The sequence below is a fragment of the Salvelinus fontinalis genome, unplaced genomic scaffold (assembly GCF_029448725.1).
Source record: "Salvelinus fontinalis isolate EN_2023a unplaced genomic scaffold, ASM2944872v1 scaffold_0204, whole genome shotgun sequence".
Classification (NCBI taxonomy): domain Eukaryota; kingdom Metazoa; phylum Chordata; class Actinopteri; order Salmoniformes; family Salmonidae; genus Salvelinus; species Salvelinus fontinalis.
In genome coordinates, this window is record NW_026600413.1 from 104,905 (window position 1) to 119,644 (window position 14,740).

General features: G+C 41.4%; 1 long non-coding RNA gene across 1 annotated transcript; it reads left to right on the top strand.

The window, feature by feature from the left end:
• The first annotated feature begins 4,401 nt into the window (after positions 1-4,401).
• Positions 4,402-12,132, top strand: LOC129844694 (uncharacterized). Its single transcript, XR_008757955.1, has 3 exons — positions 4,402-4,575; positions 8,659-8,742; positions 11,971-12,132. It is a non-coding gene; the product is annotated as an uncharacterized LOC129844694 (long non-coding RNA).
• Positions 12,133-14,740: the final 2,608 nt, after the last annotated feature.

The window sequence follows — 14,740 nt, forward strand, 5'->3', positions numbered from 1 at the left end:
TTGTTGGGAGTTAATATCTCCAGGAGTGATAAGTACTGTAGAATGTTTGTCTATCTGTTGTTGTCTAGTCCGTTGGACAACCTTGTCTACTACCTTGGACAACCTTGGACAAGTCCGTGGCCGACGTGAGTAAAACATTTAAATGTGTTAACCCTCGCAAGGCTGCTGGCCCAGACGGCATCCCTAGCCGCATCCTCAGAGCATGCGCAGACCAGCTGGCTGGTGTGTTTACGGACATATTCAATTGCCCCCTATCCCAGTCTGCTGTCCCCACATGCTTCAAGATGGCCACCATCATACCCCAAAAGGCAAAGATAACTAAAATAAATCACTACCGCACCGTAGCACTCACTTATGTCATCAAAAAGTGCTTTGAGAGACTAGTCAAGGATCATATCACCTCCACCTTACCGGCCACCCTAGACCCACTTCAGTTTGCATCCCGCCCCAACAGGTCCACAGACGATGCAATCGCCATTACACTGCACACTGCCCTATCCCATCTGGACAAGAGGAATACGTATGTAAGAATGCTGTTCAATGACTACAGCTCAGCACTCAACACCATAGTACCCTCCAAACTCATCATTAAGCTGGAGGCCCTGGTCTCAACCCCACCCTGTGCAATTGGGTCCTGGACATCCTGATGGGCCGCCCCTAGGTGGTGAAGGTGGGAAACAACATCTCCACTTTGCTGATCCTCAACACTGGGGCCCCTCAAGGGTGCATGCTCAGCCCCCTCCTGTACTCCCTGTTCACCCACAACTGCATGGCCATGCACGCCTCCAACTCAATCATCAAGTTTGCAGACAACACAACAGTAATGGGCTTGATTACCAACAAGGACGAGACGGCCTACAGGGAGGAGATGAGGGCCCTCGGAGTGTGGTGACAGGAAAACAACCTCTCACTCAACGTCAACAAAACAAAGGAGATGATCGTGGAAACAGCAGAGGGAGCACACCCCTATCCACATCGAAGGGACAGCAGTGGAAAAGGTGGAAAGTTTTAAGTTCCTTGGCGTACACATCACAGACAAACTGAAATGGTCCACCCACACAGACAGTGTGGTGAAGAAGGCGCAACAGCGCCCAAAACCCTGACAAACCTTTACAGGTGCACAATCGAGAGCATCCTGCCGGGCTGTATCACCGCCTGGTATGGCAACTGCACCGCAAGGCTCTCCAGAAGGTGGTGCGGTGTGCACAACGCATCACCGGGGGCAAACTACCTGCCCTACATGACACCTACAACACCCAATGTCACAGGAAGGCCAGAAAGATCATCAAGGACAACAACCACCCGAGCCACTGCCTGTTCACCCCACTACCATCCAGAAGGCGAGGTCAGTACAGGTGCATTAACGCTGGGACCGAGAGACTGAAAAACAGCTTTTGTCTCAAGGCCGTCAGACTGCTAAACACCTGTCACATTCTGACCATAGTTCTTTTGTTTTTTCTTTGTTTTAGTGTGGTCAGGGCTTGAGTTGGGGTGGGCAGTCTATGTTTTCTGTTTCTATGTGGGGTTTCTTGTTTGGCCTGATATGGTTCTCAATCAGAGGCAGGTGTTAGTCATTGTCTCTGATTGGGAACCATATTTAGGTAGCCTGTTTTGTAGTGTGTTTTGTGGGTGATTGTTCCTGTTCGTGTGTTCCTGTTTTGTCTGTATTCACTAGTTCGGGACTGTAGCTTCGTTGGTTTTCGTCTGTTTATTGTTTTGTTCAATATTGAAAAGTATTCAAATAAATATGGATACCTACCACGCTGCGCATTGGTCCTCCTCTCCTTCCACCGACGAAAGCCGTTACATCACCAATCACTAACTCAGAGAGGCTGCTCCCTACATTGAGACCCAATCACTGGCCACTTTAATAAATGGATCACTAGTCACTTTAAACAATGCAACTTTAAATAATGGCACTTTAAATAATGTTTACATATCTTACATTACCCACATCATATGTATATACTGTATTTTATACCATCTATTGCACCTTCCCTATGCCGCTCTGCCATCGCTCCTCCATATAATTATATGTACATATTCTCATTCACCCCTTTAGATTTGTGTGTATTAGGTAGTGGTTGGAAAATTGTTAGACTACTTGTTAGATATTACTGCACTATCGGAACTAGAAGCACACGCATTTCGCTACACTCGCATTAATATCTGCTAACCATGTGTATGTGACCAATACAATTTGATTTCTGATTTGATTTGAGGCCATTTTTCATCAATAGAGTGGGTGGCACTAAATAACAGATATCCTAGAGATGTTGCTGTGGATGGCTGCATGCGGTATTGTGATTCGTTTATTATGGAATTCATCCTTTGTTTTATTTACTATTTCAAAACTACCAGAACAGAAAATATTGACTATGATCATGAAAAATAAGAGAACACAGAAAAAGCAAAAAGCACACCATATGATTGTGTTGTAAAGGAGTGATAAACCCAGACCTCAAATAGTTCAAGGCATACTGTCGGATTTATGCAACATCTGCAGATTATTACTCTTGTCTTAAAAATACAGCAATTATTAGAATTTTATTAGTCACGTGTCAAATACAACAGATAGACCTTACAGTGAATTCCTTACTTACGAGCCCCTAACCAACAATGCAGTTAAAAAAAATACAGATAAGAATAAGAAATAAAAGTGACAAGTAATTAAAGAGCAGCAGTAAAATAACAATAGCGAGACTATATACATGGGGGGTACCGGTACAGAGTCAATGTGTGGGGGCACCGGTTAGTTGAGTTAATATTTACATGTAGGTAGAGTTATTAAAGTGACTATGCATAGATGATAACACCAGAGAGTAGCAGCGGTGTAAAAGAGGGGGGGCAATGCAAATAGTCTGGGTAGCCATTTGATTAGGTGTTCAGGAGACTTATGGCTTGGGGGTAGAAGCTGTTTAGAAGCCTCTTGGACCTAGACTTGGCGCTCCGGTACCTCTTTCCGTGCGGTAGCAGAGAGAACAGTCTATAACTAGTGTGGCTGGAGTCTTTTACAATTGTTAGGGCCTTCCTCTGACACCGCCTGGTATAGAGGTCCTGGATGGCAGGAAACTTGGCCTCAGTAATGTACTGGGCCGTTCGCACTACCCTCTGTAGTGCCTTGCGGTCGAAGTTCAAGCAGTTGCCATACCAGACGGTGATGCAACCAGTCAGGATGCTCTCGATGGAGCAAGTGTAGACACTTTTGAGGATCTGAGGACCCATGACAAATCTTTTCAGTCTCCTGAAGGGGAATAGGTTTTGTCGTGCCCTCTTCATGACTGTCTTGATGTGCTTGGACCATGTTAGTTTGTTGGTGATGAGGACACCAACAAACTTGAATCGCTCAACCTGCTCCACTGCAGCCCCGTCGATGAGAATGGGGGTGTGCTCAGTCCTCCTTTTCCTGTAGTCCACAATCATCTCCTTTCTCATGATCACGTTAAGGGAGAGGTTGTTGTCCTGGCACCACACGGCCAGGTCTCTGACCTCCTTTCTATAGGCTGTCTAGTCATTGTGGGTGATCAGGCCTACCACTGTTGTGTCATCGGCAAACTTAATGATGGTATTGGAGTTGTGCCTGGCCGTGCAGTAATGAGTGAACAGGGAGTACAGGAGGGGACTGAGCACGCACTCCTGAGGGGCCCCTGTGTTGAGGATCAGTGTGGCGGATGTGTTGTTACCTACCCTTACCACCTGTTGGCAGACTGTCAGGAAGTCCAGTATCCAGTTGCAAAGGGAGGTGTTTAGTCCCAGGGTCCCTAGCTTATTGATGAGATTTGAGTGTACTATGGTGTTGAACGCTGAGCTGTAGTCAATGAATAGAATTCTCACATAGGTGTGTGTTCCTTTTGTCCAGGTAGGAAAGGGCAGTGTGGAGTAAAATAGAGACTGCATCATCTGTGGATCTGTTGGGGCGGTATACAACTTGGAGTGGGTCTAGTGTTTCTGGGATAATGGTGTTGATGTGAGCCATGACCAGCCTTTCAAAGCACTTCATAGCTACAGACGTGAGTGCTACGGGTCAGTAGTCATTTAGGCAGGTTACCTTAGTGTTCTTGGGCACAGGCACTATGGTGGTCTGCTTAAAACATGTTGGTATTACAGACTCGTACTGGGAGAGGTTGAAAATGTCAGTGAAGACACTTGCTAGTTGGTCAGCGCATGCTCGCAGTACACAACCTGGTAATCCAACTGGCCCAGCGGCCTTGTGAATGTTGATCTGTTTAAAGGTCTTACTCACATCGAACGATTAATCAGAATGTGCGATTAATTAGGGCCGATTTCAAGTTTTCATAACAATCGGTAATCTGTATTTTTGGACACCGATTTGCTGATTTAAAAAACGAATGTACACCTTTATTTAACTAGGCAAGTTAGGTAAGAACACACGATGGGTTAACTGCCTTGTTCAGGGGCAGAACAACAGATTTTTACCTTGTCAGCTCGGGGATTCGTTTTTGCAACCTTCCGGATACTAGTCCAACGCTCTAACCACCTGCCTTACATTGCACTCCACGAGAAGCCTGCATGGCAGGCTGACTACCTGTTACGCGAGGGCAGCAAGAAGCCAAGGTAAGTTGCTAGCTAGCATTAAACTTATCTTATAAAAAACAATCAATCTTAACATAATCACTAGTTAACTACACATGGTTGATGATATTACTAGTTTAGCTAGCTTGTCCTGCGTTGCATATAATCGATGCGGTGCCTGTTCATTTCTCATTGAATCACAGCCTACTTCGACAAACGGGTGATGATTTAACAAGCGCAATCGCGAAAAAAGCACTGTCGTTGCACCAATCTCAATACCTTTCTTTAAAATCAATACACAAGTATATATTTTTAAACCTGCATATTTAGTTAATATTGCCTGCTAACATGAATTTCTTATAACTAGGGAAATTGTGTCATTTCTCTTGCGTTCCGTGCAAGCAGTCCGGGTATATGCAGCAGTTTGTGCCGCCTGGCTCATTGCGAACTGTGTGAAGTCCATTTATTCCTAACAAAGGCCGTAATTAATTTGCCCGAATTGTACATAATTATGACATAACATTGAAGGTTGTACAATGTAACAGCAATATTTAGACTTAGGGATGCCATCCGGTAGATAAAATACGGAACGGTTCCGTATTTCACTGAAAGAATAAACGTTTTGTTTTCGAAATGATAGTTTCCGGATTCAACCATTTTAATGACCAAAGGCTTTTATTTCTGTGTGTTATAATTAAGTCTATAATTTGATAGAGTAGTCTGACTGAGCAATGGTAGGCACCAGCAGGCTCGTAAGCATTCATCCAAACAGCACTTTTGTGCGTTTTGCCAGCAGCTCTTCGCAATGCTTCAAGCATTGAGCTGTTTATGACTTCAACTCCCGAGATTAGGCTGGTGTAACCGATGTGAAATGGCTAGCTAGTTTGCGGGGTGCCGCTAATAGCGTTTCAAACGTCACTCGCTCTGAGACTTGGAGTAGTTGTTCCCCTTGCTCTGCATGGGTAACGCTGCTTCGAGGGTGGCTGTTGTCGATGTGTTCCTTGTTCGAGCCCAGGTAGGGGCGATGAAGAGGGACGGAAGCTATACTGTTACACTGGCAATACTAAAGTGCCTATAAGAACATCCATTAGTCAAAGGTATATGAAATACAAATCGTATAGAGAGAAATAGTCCTATAATTCCTATAATAACTACAACCTAAAACTTCTTACCTGGGAATATTGAAGACTCATGTTAAAAGGAACCACCAGCTTTCATATGTTCTCATGTTCTGAGCAAGGGACTTAAACATTAGCTTTCTTACGTGGCACATATTGCACTTTTACTTTCTTCTCCAACACTTTGTTTTTGCATTATTTAAACCAAATTGAACATGTTTAATTATTTATTTGAGGCTAAATTGATTTTATTGATGTATTATATCAAGTTAAAATAAATGTTCATTCAGTATTGTTGTAATTGTCATTATTACAAATACATAAAAAAATTGTCCGATTAATCGGTACTGGCTTTTTTGATCCTCCATTAATCGGTACCGGCGTTGAAAAATCATAATCAGTCGACCTCTAGTTTGTACACATGCATATACACACATTCCCATTCAAATGCACACAGTTGTAAATGAGAACTTGTTCTCAACTAGCCTACCTAGTTAAATAAAGGTGAAATAAAAAAGGTGCACAGACACAGACACATGTAATTAGCTTGGGCCGGTGGCTGATGGATCGCTGGTTCGTGTCCCCGTTTTTGACCTTGTGGGAGATCTGTCGACGTGCCCTTGAGCAGGACGTTGACCCTGGTTGCTTCTGTGTGTCTCTCTGGATGTGAGTCTTTTAGATTACTAATGTGATGTAGTTGTTGAGCAGCTTCACTGCAAGTATATTGTATGTTTTAAATATATTTTTAAAAAATATTATAATTATAAATATATATTTAAAAAATTACGTGTTACAAAATCTTACCATTAGTGCCCAGGTTGCTGTGGTCGGTGTAGGGACCCCCTGCAGCCTGTGTCACTCTCTCCCAGCCATTTTCACTGCTTTTCTCCACACTCCGAGAGCAGCGACTCATCCCACACACTCCGCTATTGTAAAAGCTGCAACTTTTCTTAAATGCAACAGATGCATCTACAACGTGAAAACAAATATATTACAATCTGTTCTCAGTGTCGATTTAAGCCCTGAATCGGGTGTTCACATGCAGAATTATGACCTTACAGAAATTACTTTGACAAATGGTTGGACAAGAGACTTTCAAACTCAGTCAGTTAGGTAAGATCTGCGTTTTGGAATACCATAAGATGCAGTATATATGCCTTGCACTTACATGCACAATAAACTATACACTTCAAAAGTTGTTATGGTTATTTTTGTAAGGTTTGAATTCAGGTTAAGGTTCGAGGTAGTATAGCTCTAAATACCATATCTAGATCCGTACAGTACCATACTCTTATTGTAAAACGTTAGTGATATCAACAGACATTCTGACAGTGCTATCCAACACTTACTACAACTGTACATTCGATTCAGCTTCAAGACATCATTGGAGCTCATTTCCAGCTATTGGCCAATCACTTCCTGGAACTCTGGTTGCTTAGTGATGATAGTGGATCCGTTGCCATTGGTGAAGGCATCTTTGCTGTAGTGCATCACTGAGTAGCAGTTATATGGAGTACCCAGGGTGGTGGTGTCATTCTCACTGTATTTATTAAAGTTGTTTTGGTATCCTGAAAGCAAAAAATATTGTATAACGTAACTAATGATAATAGTGATAATCATAAATTTCATTGTAATTTAGTATATTTGTAAATTGTAAAGGGACATTCATTTGTAGCCCACAAAGTGCATAAAAATGATAATTTAACAAACAAATGTTAGGTTAATGTTGATAAAGAATAAAACATATAACCATGCTGTAAAAACACAGATCAGAGACTAGAAGGAAGGGTGGGACAGCTGGTAGAGAATAGTTTGAGCAGCCCTGAGATTATTAAATGGTTTCATGGTTTTAATTGTAGTCAAACATTGAATTCAGAGGTGGTGGTAGAGGATTAATTCAAACTATATATTATACATTTCCCCCTTTTCTCTAATATGAGAACTGTACAGTATTCATACACTACACATCATTCATGTTCATCTGAAGCAGTAGAGGCCTGAACAATCCCACATTAAAGCTATAATCTAAAAACGAGACAAATAATAAATAGCTGTTATTTAGTTGGGAAAAACATTGACTCAAACCTTCTAGGATGTTTCCATTGACAATGGTTACATATTCATCCCTGTCATATCTGGACTGCTTATGCTAGAAGCCCGATGAAGCTGCGATATTATCACAGTTCTGTCCAATGGAAACAACCTGTCCATTTGGAAACGTTCTCCCTACATAGGAAGAGCACCTACCGGGGATAGACATGTTAACACAAAACACATACAATATAATTAATTCTTGATTAGCAAAATATCTACAAAATGTTCCACCAGCACATGTCTTGGCCTGTACGTTTCTCAACTGTCAGGTAGTACATCTCAGAGTCTCTGGGCTGGAAGTCCATGCATGTTTTTAGCCTGAACTGGTCAAAGGCTCGCAGAATGATCCCTTTAGTGTTCATATCTGTGCAAATAGAAAATACAGTGACCACATTATAAAGATCAGTAATGTGATACAAAATAAATATAATACAGCTGGGAACTGGAATTGAACAAGTGACTTTTCTGCTTACAGCATAGATGCTACAGTTGTATGATATTTGATACAAGATAGTCAAAATTAGAATCCCATGTCTTTACTCACCAAGACTTTAGTATAAAACATAAGGAACTGGAAACTGCCAGCGTTTGTTATCCCCCAGAATGCCATTCCTCTGAAAGTTCTGGAACAATACTGTTTGATTAACCCACGTTCCTCAGATGTAGACTTTATCATTTAAAACATATAAATAATGTAAACCATTGCTGTACCCACCTCCATCATGTTCCCTTCACGTAAACGTAAGTCTGAAGAAAACCGATATGGGTTAATAAGTAGTATGTTATTAAAATATTAAGTGACTTTCTATAAATCTGTATTTTTTCAACACAACTGTGACAAATATGTGTTTTATTCATGCATTATGTACTGTATGTACATGTAATTAATACTTTGCATATGTTTTTATTTAAGGTCAACCTTACCTTTGTTTATTTTGTCAATGCCCAACTCATCTTTGATGTCTTGAAAAGGAAAAAGAAGTCAACAATATTAATGGTAAGCACCATATACATAAACACCTGCTACAGTATAGTATGTTCATAAAAATAAATAAAAAATACAACTCAGGTCCATAGACTGTAGCCAGTACATTTTATTTTCATTTAGAATATCCAGACCTACCTGTGACCTTGGGAACAGCCTGGGGAGAATGATAGATAATACATTTTAAGATAAGAAATGATCAAAAACATAATTCTAAAAATGTATTTTATCTTTAGATTTACAGTTTTGCATAGCTTGCATATTATTTTCTCACAATACAATAGATTATATTCTATCAAATGAAACATAGTTATTTTAACATATTGAGCTACAGACATAAATTAGAGTAGGCCTTCTAAAAAAAAAATGTGGAAAGTATCCTTTACTTACCTCAGCCAAAACTTGTGAGACAGTTAAGCTCACAACAAGACAGGCACGGATATAGATTCTCTCTGGATATCCTTTCCAGGGTCAAGGTCATTAGCAGTAACAACAAATCAGATAATCATTGGAAATCAATAAACAAGAACCCATTATATGTGTTTAAATTAAAATCTAATCTATTCTATTTCAAGGTTTTTTTCCTTCAAACATTACCTCTACTTAAGTTTGAGACTGAGAAAATTAGACTATGATGCTTGATTGACAGGTTTTATACAGTGAATTGTCCCTATACATGCTGAGCATGATTTACATAATAGTAAATATACTTAATTTCCTAAGTTAAAAACAAATCTCTACAACAGAAAATTACACTTTACATGGCAGAAATAGAATCTGAAAATGCCATAGGAAATACCAGACAGCTCTGTTTGCAGACTTAAACACCAGTTCAAACCTCCAACAACTGCCCCTTAAAAAGTAAACTTGTTCAAACCATCCTTTTATGGTTAAAATAATTGACATTTCCTCAATACATCATCTTCTTCCTCATCCACCAAATCACCTAAAGACCAGTTTGAATAATCATTAAGTATGCAGCTAGGCTCACGTTGTTGTCATAACATATGGAATTTGCATGGCTTATACACAACCTACACTCTTAGAAAAAGTGTTGCTATCTAGCACCTAAAAGCGTTCCTTGGCTTTCCCCATAGGAGATCACTTTGAAGAACCCTTTTTGGTTCCAGATATAACCCTTTTGGTTCCATGTAGAACCCTTTCCACAGAGGCTTCTAAATGGAACTCAAAAGGGTTCTCCTATGGGGACAGCTGAAGAACCCTTTCCAAACCATTTTACTAAGAGCATAGTTCTACTGTGATGAAGCACCATGAAGTTAGAAGCTGTTTTTGGGCCTGGACCACTGCCTAACACCACTATTGTATTATTAAATAACCATGGCACGCTCAGGAAGAAACACACTGGAGAAGAAATTGTTCAACTTAAACCATTTACTTCACTACTTGTGTCAAAAAAAAATTTAGGTTCCGCTAACAACAGACAAAGGCAGGATGCAGACAGTCAAAGTTACTGTTTCTTAAATTATTTTGTTTATAGAAAAAAAGGTTGTTATAGGTTTGCGGCAACACAGGACACACACAAAGAAAAAGTAGGCCCCAGCACACACTTACACCACATGCCAAGGTTCATAGTAGCCTGCAGGTTGGCTACACAAAGGACGGTAGTTGTGGTCGCCTGACTTTAGCAACCCGTCCAGGCCGGGTTGGTTCGGCTGGGGGGAGCAAAAACCCTTGAATGAGTAGGTGTATCCAAACTTTTGACTGGTACTGTATATACTGGATATACACATATCAGCCCATTTCTTAGGTACAGCACCCCGTTCACAAAAATGGATTGCTCCTACAAACAGTGAGTCATGTGGCCGTAGCTTGCTACGCTATATAAAGTAGGCAGACAGGCATCGAGGCATTCAGTTACGTTAGAATGCACAAAACAGGTGGCCTAAATCTCTTTGAGCGTGGTATGATCATGGGTGACAGGCGTGCCGGATCCAGTATCTCAAAGACGACCTCCCCCTGGGCTTTTTTCACATGACACTGTCTAGGGTTTACCGAGAAGGGTGCGAAAACAGCTCCTTAATGAGAGGTTGAAGGAGAATGGCAAGAGTCGTACAAGCTAACAGGCGGGCCACAGACAGACAAATAACAGTGCAGTACAACAGTGGTGTGCAGAACAGCATCTCGGAAAGCAGAACTCGTCGATCCTTGTCATGGATGGACTATTGCAACAGACGACCACACTGGGTTCCACTCCTATCAGCTAAAAACAAGAAGAAGCAGCTCGAGTGGGCACGCGATCACCAACACTGGACAATTGAGGAGTGGAAAAACATTGCCTGGAACTTGACAGCGAGTTCAGTTTACTTGAGTGGCCTGGTCAGTCCCCAGACCTCAACCCAATAAAGTGTCTTTGGGATGAGATAGAACGGGCTGTTCGCAGCATAAATGTACCGCCGTCCAATCTGCAGCAACTGCATGATGCCATCGTGTCAGCACGGAAAAACATCCCTGTGGAATGTGGCCTCCCGGGTGGCGCAGTGGTCTAGCGCACTGCATCGCAGTGCTAGCTGCGCCACCAGAGTCTCTGGGTTCGCGCCCAGGCTCTGTCGCAGCCGGCCGCAACCGGGAGGTCCGTGGGGCGACGCACAATTGGCATAGCGTCGTCCGGGTTAGGGAGGGTTTGGCCGGTAGGGATATCCTTGTCTCAGTATGTAAAATGTAATAAAATGTATGCACTCTACTGTAAGTCGCTCTGGATAAAAGTGTCTGCTAAATGACTAAAATGTAAATGTAAAAAAAATGAATGTTTCCGACATTTTGTAGAATTCCCCAAATAATTCAGTCTGTTCTGGAGGCAAAGGGGGTCCGACTCGGTACTAGATGGGTGTACCTAATAAACTGGCTGGTGAGTGTGTGTTTATATGGTGTCATCGAGGGTCCTAATATTGTGTCTGTGTTTGAAAGTTTCTTGCATCTGAGGCTTTTCTCTTTTATTTTCTTTGTTTCTTTGTCTATTCACCGATGCATTGTTGCCTATGGTGGCCTCTGTGATGACTGTAACCGGGTTCCTCAATCTCTGGATACACTGACTCAATACTCTACATATCCTGACAACATATACTGACACCTCTGAATGGTTTTCAGGGTCAAGTGAAAAATCAGGTACCATGGGACTGCTTGTTTGGTACAGTATTCCTGTTGCAAACCATGCAAATGTTTTACAAAATGATTTTAATCTGAGAATAAACCATAATCGTAGGAACATGTAAACATTTTCAGTGCTGGAGAGACTGAAAACTGCACACAGAGAAGATGACAAAAGACACAGGCTTAACTCAAGCAGTCTCCACCAGCGCCATCTCCACCGCTACCTAGGAAGAGGGGAGCTGCTACCGAGAGAGACTAAGACCTTTTCTCGGGAAGAGCCGAACAAAGGCCCTGCTCGGGGTGAGTCAAACAACGGTCAACCTCCACTCTCTAGCAAAAGCGGAGTTTGACTTTCGTCTTTTGTGAGTGTGTATTTGGTAAATTTTGAATAGATTGTGTTATTAATCATAGTATATATTTCTTATCCAAGACTAATATCTGAGAGATATAAGAACAATCAGGAAACAATTTTTATTTATTTTTTACATATATTTAATCCCATTATTTTAGGTATTAAACTATCTCAATATAGACTACCGGTCAAAAGTTTTAGAACACCTACTCATTCAAGGGTTTTTCTTTATTTTTACTATTTTCTACATTGTATAATAATAGTGAAGACATCAAAACTATGAAATAACACATATGGAATCATGTAGTAACCAAAAAAGTGTTAAACAAATCAAAATATATTTTATATTTTTCAAATAGCCACCCTTTGCCTTGATGACAACTTGGCACACTCTTGGCATTCTCTCTTCACCTGGAATGCTTTTCCAACAGTCTTGAAGGAATTCCCACATATGCTGAGTACTTGTTGGCTGCTTTTTCTTCACTCTGCGGTCCGACTCATCCCAAACCATCTCAATTTGGTTAAGGTCGGGGGATTGTGGAGGCCAGGTCATCTGATGCAGCACTCCATCACTCTCCTTCTTGATAAAATAGCCCTTACACAGCCTGGGATGTTTGTTGGGTCATTGTCCTGTTGAAAAACAAATTATAGTCCCACTAAGCCCAAACCAGATGGGACGGCGTATCGCTGCAGAATGCTGTGGTAGCCATGCTGGTTAAGTGTGCCGTGAATTGTAAATAAATCACAGTGTCACCAGCAAAGCACCCGCACACCATAACACCCCTCCTCCATGCTTTACGGTGGGAAATAAACATGTGGAGATCATCCACACCGCGTCTCACAAAGAGACAACGTTTGGATCCAAAAATCTACAATTTGGCCTCCAGACAAAATGACAAATTTCCACCGGTATATTGTCCATTGCTCGTGTTTCTTGGCCCAAGCAAGTCTCTTTTTATTATTGGTGTCCTTTAGTAGTGGTTTCTTTGCAGCAATTTGGCCATGAAGGCCTGATTCACAGTCTCCTCTGAACAGTTGATGTTGAGGAGATGTGTCTGTTACTTGAACTCTGTGAAGCATTTATTTGGGCTGCAATTTCTGAGGCTGGTAACTCTAATGAACTTATCCTCTGCAGCAGAGGTAACTCTGGGTCTTCCATTCCTGTGGCAGTCCTCATGAGAGCCAGTTTCATCATAGCGCTTGATGGTTTTTGCGACTGCAGTTTAAGAAACTTTCAAAGTTCTTGAAATGTTCCGCATTTTCCGCACCTTCATGTCTTAAAGTAATGATGTACTGTCGTTTCTCTTTGCTTACTTGAGCTGTTCTTGCCATAATACAGCAGGTCTATCTTCTGTATACCTTTCCTAACTTGTCACAACACAACTGATTGGCTCAAACGCATTAAGAAGGAAAGAAATTCCACAAATTCACTTTTAAGAAGGCACACCTGTTAATTGAAATGCATTACATGAAGCTGGTTGAGGAAATGCCAAGAGTGTGCAAAGCTGTCATCAAGGCAAAGGGTGGCTATTTGAAAAATCTCAAATATAAAATAGATTTTGATTTGTTCAACACTTTTTGGGTTACTACATGATTCCATATGTGTTATTTCATAATCTTGATGTCTTCACAATTATTCTACAGTGTAGAAATAGTAAAGATAAAGAAAAACCCTTGAATGAGTAGGTGTTCTAAAACGTTTGACCGGTATTGTATACTTCTCTGATTCAGAAGGGTTGGGTTCAATGCGGAAGACACATTTCAGTTGAATACATTCAGTTGGACAGCTGTCTAGGTATCCCCCGTTCCCTTCCATTCATTTCTTTAACTGGTACTGGGGACATTCAGACTAATCGTGAGAGTGTTCATGAGAGTCTCAGCTGTCCACCGAGTGCTCATACTAGTGTGTAGCCCAAACCGTTCGGACGCTACAGACAGAAGTTGTCAGAAGAGGCTGTACAGACTTCAGACATGTCACGAACACAATAGTGAGAGTCTCGTCTTTCAATAGAGTGGTCAGAATACTTCGTAGGCCAAACCGTTCGGACACTACAGACGTTTTTGTGAGAATACCTATTTTCGGGAAGTCTCATGGTTGGCAAACACCACTCTAGCTCTGCCACCTTCCACTGCAGATGCAGAAGAGCAATATCGGTAGATGTGGTAGATTGAGACGCAGCCCATGCAAAAAAAAAAAACATATCTCTACCTTAAACAGACGGATTTGGATGGGGAAGTGAAATAGATAATAAACAATAAAAAATGTACAGTAAACATTACACTTACAAAAGTTCCAAAGGAATAGTGACATTACAAATGTCATGTTATGGCTATATACAGTGTTGTAATGATGTAGATCTCTCTCTCTTGCTCCATCTCTCTTGCAGTATCACAGCTTTGACACCAGGTGGCAGGAAAGTCTAACCTACTGCTGCTCTTAGCACTGCCACTATTATTATTCTGAAGGAAATCCCAGACAGCCCTGAACTGAAGTCAGACTGCAGAGTTTAATCAGATAAAAAAAGGTATTTCCCTCATATCCCAACAGCT